Source organism: Mytilus galloprovincialis, chromosome 11 (genome assembly GCF_965363235.1).
Source record: "Mytilus galloprovincialis chromosome 11, xbMytGall1.hap1.1, whole genome shotgun sequence".
NCBI classification, from domain to species: Eukaryota; Metazoa; Mollusca; class Bivalvia; order Mytilida; family Mytilidae; genus Mytilus; species Mytilus galloprovincialis.
The window spans coordinates 49,400,375-49,408,008 of record NC_134848.1 but is presented as its reverse complement, the minus strand read 5'-3'; the positions used below and the strand labels follow the sequence as shown (position 1 = coordinate 49,408,008).

Sequence of the window (7,634 nt, the reverse complement as noted above, 5' to 3'; positions counted from 1 at the left end):
ATCGGCGCATAATCAATTAACGAAACAAGTTGCTTACTAACGTGACCACTTTACAGGTAACAAAGAAGCAATCGTCATACTCATTCTCATAACATAAAAACGAATAACTGGACAACTTGAAAACTCTTCGAAGGTTTTCATACATCACGAACGGACTCTTAATGTGCACGACTCGGATTGGTTGTAAAGAACGTTACAAAACTCCCTCGATATCGTTCTGACTGATCGGAATGCGATAGTGTGATTCATAATAATAATCGTTTCAACTATTGAGATCGCTGCATAAAACAAGATACTCACTTTTTCAATAAAAAAAACAACAGCAATTAAATAATAAAAAAAACACAACAAACACACACACATACTAAAAACCTATTTTTTTAAAAAACAAACCCCCAAAAAAGTGATCCTTAAATCAAACAAAACAAAACCGGAGGGGAGAGCTGATGTGCTCTGAAAAGAATGGTAGCGGCTACTTGATTGTGTATAGTCAACAATTTCGGTTTATCAATCAATGCAATCACTGCTCATACTAAATACATTAACATCAATCAAAAAGTATTACGCACTACAAAACTTTAAGATGAATAACTATATATTAGATAGTAAACACCAATACAATACCCAAGACATCACAACAAGAAAATATGAAATTATCAACTTAAAACTAGAAGATCCTTATTTTTTAAGTAATTGGCAAAACCCAAAGTTTCTCAATTTTGTTTTCCTCAATTACTTTAAATACGATTAGTATACTTAATATAGAGTTTTAATTACCGTGGGTTTGAAATGACATATCTGACCAGTATCATATTAATTAACATTACACGCACAAAGAAAGTATATATCTATAGTAAGTAAAGCAAGTTGTTGATCAACAACCGGTCGTCTATCCCATCACCAATATATCGGTAATGTTACTTGACCCTTACAAAACAGATCACTCAAAAATAAATATTAAGCAAACAACACCACCCACTTCAATCTGAACCAATAAAAAAAAAAAAAAAATTCGGTGAGCAACTGGTCGTCTACCACAATACTAATATTGGTTATGTGACTATACCATTTGTTTATCGCGGAGATAAACGTTTTTTTTTTCATATACGTGAACTTTGAATGTGTACATGCTTTCAAGTAAGCATTGATCGACACAACTATTTCTTCTTCTTCACACAAGGTAGGTCTATTAGTGGCTAGCAATCAACAAAGCAGATAACAGATACTTACACTTAATTCATACTAATAAAGAAGCTATATATTTTTTTCTATAATTCGATGTGAATGCTGATCAAACATACCACGCACCATTGGCAAATTTAAAGCAAGTAACTGCAGTTTCAAAAAACGTAATGCTTACCAAATAATTGTGTTTTAATATATAGTAATGCAGATTCAAAAGCAACACGGGCGAGAAACTAAAATGAGAATACATGTTTATGTTTTAAATCAAGCGCTGGTAAAGTAGTTGTTTGTTCAGAAGTCTTAATTATAAATGTATAAACCTGTGTGCATATGGCTGGCATGCAATCAAATGAAACTATGCGTATAAATTGAAACTCAAAAACTTGATAGAAACACACATGTTTAAGCAATCACATATACGTCAATTATTTGTTAGGGTTCGTGTAAATCAAACCTATTTGTTTTAGTAACATATATGTTACTGTTAATTTTGACCGAGATTTTATAATTATTTTGTATGTGTGTTCTAGTTTTATTAGTCAGTAGAATCCTTTTTGCTGACAGTAGTCAGTGTAATCATTCAGAATACTATCGTTACGATATGTATATAAAATAAAAATAAAAATAGAAAAAAACCTATTATAATGATCTCACGATCTTGAATCAGGCTTGACATGTTTTTTAAATAGATTGTTAAAATTGATGTGTAAGTAAATAAAAATTCATAAAATACGAAAAGTAATAAGTGCAAATCGTATAAATTGTTTCTGGCTTTAACGTAAACATTAGCTGTCCTTATCAGATATTATTAGTTACATAGTGTGCTGGTGACCTAATACGGTATATATGGGGTCAGTAAATTCCATATGGGGTGGGAGCGAAGCTCGAATCCCCATATGGAATTTACTTACCCCATATATACCGTATTACGTCACAAGCATATTTTGTAGCGAATTTATCTTACCGACTATCCTTACGTGTGAAATTATCAAAATGAGCAATGTATTATTTTCATTTTGTTTTATTTTCTTTGGTTACATCTTCTGACATCGAACTCGGACTTCTCTTGAACTGACTATTAATGTGCGTATTGTTGTGCGTTTACTTTTCTACATTGGCTAGAGGTATAGGGGGGAGGGTTGAGATCTCATGCACATGTTTAACCCCGCCGCATTTTTGCGCCGGTCCCAAGTCAGGAGCCTCTTGCCTCTTGTTAGTTTTGTATTATTTTTACTTTTAGTTTCTTGTGTATAATTTGGAGTTTAGTATGACTTCTATTATCACTGAACTAGTATTCATATTTATTTAGGGGCCAGCTGAAGGACGCCTCCGGGTGTAGGAATTTCTCGCTGCATTGAAAACATATTGGTGACCTTCTGTTGTTGTCTGTTCTGTGGTCGGATTGTTGTCTCTTTGGCACATTCCCCATTTCCATTCTCAATTATAAGTCTTCAATACTGTTAGCATTAAGAAACTACTTCCATTGATCCTACAAAAACGGATGCCAACAATAACAACGTGTTAGGTTTAAATGTGTTTTATGAATTCATTTCAATCTTAATCATCAATGTCTTCGTCTGTTGAAACCTTTAAGATTTTTTCTCAGTACCGTTTTGTTTTTATAAAGGGACGTTACACCACTACTAACCGTGTATGAAATAAGCCCCGCCTCCCTTCTAACCTAATATGGAATATAAAGGGACGCAACACCACTACTAACTGTGTATGAAATAAGCCACGCCTCCCTACTTACCTAATATGAAATATACACGGTCTCCACACGGACGTTTTTAACCAATCATATTCCTAGAAATGTATAGGAGGTAAGATAATGATATATGCACAGATCACGAGTGTGACAAACTTGTTCAGCTCAACTACATAGATAAGGGGTAGGAAAATAATACTTTTACAGCTCTAAAATGAAATACATTTTATCTAGATATAACACAGAAAAATCAATGTATTATGTGGTCTTACATTTACATTTTGGCATATTGTTTAAAACTATGTTTATTTATAACTTCTGTTTACATCTGCTATAATGGAATTGAATCTTTACACCTACAACAAGTTTTCTATAGGCAGGTTTTACAATATCTACATGCTAGTTTTGTTTTCATATGCTATCTCATTTACTTTTAGATATTTTTCTGTTTACCTACATTGAGAGCAAAAATGAGATATTTCTGTGCATTCCTTCTAATCATACCCATTGTTTTGACCTCACCTTCAAAGCGGTTTCTCAGTTAGTATTCTTATATTTTAAATTTAAATACAAGACCTATTAAAAATTATAAACAACAAGTTTAATAATTTCTTGCGTCCGAAGCGCGTTTCTGGATTTACCTTCATCAGGAACGCTCAACGCCAAACATTTGAAATCCGAAGATGTATACGAACCGAAAATCGTTTGAGAGCTATATGTCAAAAAAACCTAAAATAAATAGTCAAATTCATCTAAAGCCAACTTTGCCTGAGGGAATTATTTAGTGACAACTTTGGTGCATAGTTGTCGTTTATTGGCAATCATACAACATCACCTTATTTTAATAACTAGATACAGAATTATAACATATAACTGTGTTCGTTTAAAATAACAATGATTTAAATGTGATTTTCATATTAATCCGTATTCATACCATGTTTCCTATAAAAACATCTTTAAATCGGGGTAATGTGATAACATAGGACACAACCGTAAACAAAAAATCTTAATGTGTTATCTTTTATATCGTTTTGGCGCTCTGGAGAACCTTCCATAAGGATAAACTAGTTTATGATTACTATTTGTTACATAAGACATAATTCATTGTACACTTATTTTAGTTGATGCATTTGGCGATGGTATAGCGATAGAAAATATATCACAGTGGGCTGCATGTAATCCAGGTATGACTAATGATACATGTAATGCTGTATGCCCGAAAATAATTCGATGGAGTTTTTACTGCGGCTTGGCTTGCTCTACGTAAGTTTAATTGTTTAACTATATAGCAACAACTTATTCTTAGTTCTTTAAAAAATCTCAACGAGGGAAAACATGTTTATTGTCCTTTAGTAATTTTTTTTTTTAATTTATCATATTTTATTGAAATCTGTACAATTGTTAGTTGAAACATATCAAGTACCGGTACCTTATCCCGACCCCGTTAGCGTTGGTAAATATGGATACAGCTGTTAATTTTTGTTAGTAATAAACATACAATTTTCCATATTTGAAAAAAATATATACCATTTCAGTACAAAAATGAGGTTACCATTAAGATTATCAAACATAGTTATCTAATATAACAAATGCACAGGTTATGAAAAATATATAATGTGAGTTGTTTAAGTAGTAAAATATAAAGTTATATAAGAATATTGTTTAAATATGTCTGTAGATTTTTTTGAATTCAAAATAATGAAAAGAAAAAAAACCCAAAAGACCCCCAAAAAAACCCCACCAAGTAACAAAAATAAATAAATATATAGATAAATGACAATAAATATTTAGTTGAATTTCAGAGTAATTAAAAGTTTTTTCGTTTGTTTTGGTTATTTATTTGCAGAGATGAATTATGTAGTTCTTATTTCATGTTAGAGACAATATATCACATGACAATTCTATTTCTACTAATTTACTTACACATATACAATGTAAAAAAAATTTGAGCAAAAGCATTTCATTTATTATATTTTATGATAAATTTTAGTTCACACTTGTGTATCGTTCCTTTTGTTGACTAGTTTATATATAATTCATTCCATTGATTAATCATATCTTACTCATTTCTTTATTTTTTTTATTTCAGTGTCCTAAGAAGGATTGAAACTGGAAGTTTTAGTAAAAACTGTACAACTATTTAATGAAATGTTAATAAAGGTACGGTCACTTTTGTGTTGTAGTATGAGTTTTTGGTATTAACTAAAAAAAAAAGAAGAAATCAACAAACAAACATAAAAACAAACTGAAAATAAGTAAAAAATGTAAACCATGCCTTTTCAAAATTACTGTAAGAACATAGTTCTACTCATTATACGGATAAGGTAGGGAAAATGAGACTATCTAATAATCTGCAATAAAGAAGCATTTTGTTAGAATTCATAATTGTCCTTTAAATGACGTAAGACATCATAATTACTACGGTACTCTTGAAATAAAATTAAAAGATACTTGCTATTAAAGATTGGAATGACTCAACTTATGAATGAAGACCCTATAAAAGATAGGTAAACTATACCTAAAGAATGTTCGATCTGATTAGTCGAAAACTATGTGTTTATGCCAGGGCAAACAAAAGTATAAAACACACAAAAAAGATAACAAAAAATGAGCAATACGTTCACCATCACAAAATGGGATGCCAACAGGTGTTAGAAGGAAAAACAGTTTTCGCGTCATTTGTGATACCAGGCTAATCGGCTATGTTTGTACGGTTTGATCAACCTAATTCGAGGAAAAGAGTACTGCATTGTAGATACCCAACCTTAAACGTATTTGTCGTGATCTTGGGAACACATTTTCAACGACAGTCAAACGAATTGCATTCGCGTCCATTGAATTAAGTGGTTTTGCTTGACAAGAAGTAGTAGCAATGCTTCAATGGCAAACACCTAACCTTCCAAAGAGTTTCAAAAATTATATGTATTTTAAGTTTTTGGTATTTGATTGTACTGTGACAAATCTGGACTTATAATTGTTATTATTTAACGTATTATTTATTGTATATGACATATATTTATTTGAATATTGCCGGGTGGTCAACTTCTCGGGTGTGCACAAACACTGATAAATGCATTGACTTTCATACTTATGATTTAAACTATTTGTACTTTGCAAGCGATAAGGGTCAGTTTTATATGTATATCTTGGTGATGTTTACCTATGAAATACTTTGATTATCCCGTCATATAGTGATTTATTTTGGCAAATATCGTCGTGAGATTCAACTTGTTTACATCTGCCATGACACCGTTTTGTACTCTTCCACTTTGCGATCTCATATTATTATTTGTTTAAGTTAACACTTTATCAATGCAGATAAATTGCGTATTTATTATGTGTGTGCCTCCCTTTTCATTAACATTGTCTTTATTTATGATAGAACTGGGTTTTCATTGATCTCATTTAAGCATTATATCTAATGCGTAAGGTTATGCAAATTACACCCAAGTTCATACGCCGTATCGAGAAAGGAATTTACTGTCCGTTTAAAAATAGCATTATGTAGAAATGTCCTTTTGGTTTTATTTGCTTTTAAATATAATTCGGACAAGAAGGACAAAAAGAGGACAACTCAATAACGAGTCATTATTTAATAATAACGAAATCTGATTGTCTTCTTGAACGTCAAAAGACGTAAGAAACGTTGCTTTTGGTTGGACGATTAGATGTTTACTCTAACGTCATAGTAAGTGCTAAAAGACATAAATAGGAGCCTGCAGAACAACATGTTATTCTGAATCAATCTCTTGAACCGTCAACTACCTTTTATATTGACCACCCGATTTATTGCTTTATGTGTTGAAAGATGAATATGTATTTGATGTTTATTATATTGAAAGAAGAAGACAAAATACTACTAAAATAAATATCATAGTTATGTTTATTACAAATCTGTTTCTCCACAATGCCGTTGATTCCACTCCTCTTGAATGATGAGTTAAACATTTTATAGTAACCCTAGGTTTGTTACAGTTCCTTTAAAAAATTTGTCCCGTAATCGTCAGTTATATAGATCATTAGGTCATACCTGATAGTTTCTAAATGAAATAACCATTACAGATATATGTATTTTTTTGGGTATACCGAACGCATTTTTCCTTTTATCATTTCAGATTTGGACAAGCTGGACACTGTCTCATATTTTAGAATAAAGTTCAGATATTCACTAGCGAATGTATGTTTTATACACACGCTTATAGAGTTGTCGTGTTCACAATTTATTTTCTTTCATATTAAATTAATTGCGGCTGAATATAAATGCACTTAAGGGGAAAATATTCCCGCTAAAATATTTGAATTTTATTAAAAAAAACTGTCGACTTTTTTTTTCCCATTTTGGTGTGAATTTTGCTACATGTCGTCAAGTCGGCTAATTTAACATCCTCATACAAAGTGTAAAGTTAAGGTTTTGATAATTGTTAAATGCTTTACAAGGATTGATATCTGCATTCATCAACGTCATTTGAAAACTGGTAGAAAAGTGTCGACTAATGGCAATTAAGTAAAACATCCTTATTTTTATATTAATATTCAAAGTGATGTGCGATTAGTGTATAGCACTGTACTGTAAACATCAGTTATGATAATTACGACACAAATGTTAGAGCATCTCATGTGTCTCCAGCTTCCAACTATGAGGAAACATATTTGAAAAGAAACACATGAACTTAACGCAACCAATAAAGAGCAGACGAAACTAGAAATGATCTATTGTATGGCCGATTCCGAATAATTTATA

General features: G+C 31.3%; 1 long non-coding RNA gene across 5 annotated transcripts; it reads left to right on the top strand.

Annotated features, from left to right (window-relative positions):
* Nucleotides 1-1,107: 1,107 nt before the first annotated feature.
* LOC143052313 (uncharacterized) lies at nucleotides 1,108-7,064 on the top strand. Of its 5 annotated transcripts, none has more exons than XR_012971076.1 (5): nucleotides 1,108-1,180; nucleotides 3,331-3,433; nucleotides 4,015-4,156; nucleotides 4,983-5,053; nucleotides 7,009-7,064. It is a non-coding gene; the product is annotated as an uncharacterized LOC143052313 (long non-coding RNA). The 5 variants fall into 5 exon arrangements; XR_012971079.1 differs by having other exon boundaries at nucleotides 1,116-1,137; XR_012971078.1 differs by lacking the exon at nucleotides 1,108-1,180 and adding an exon at nucleotides 1,863-1,891.
* The last annotated feature ends 570 nt before the right edge of the window (nucleotides 7,065-7,634 follow it).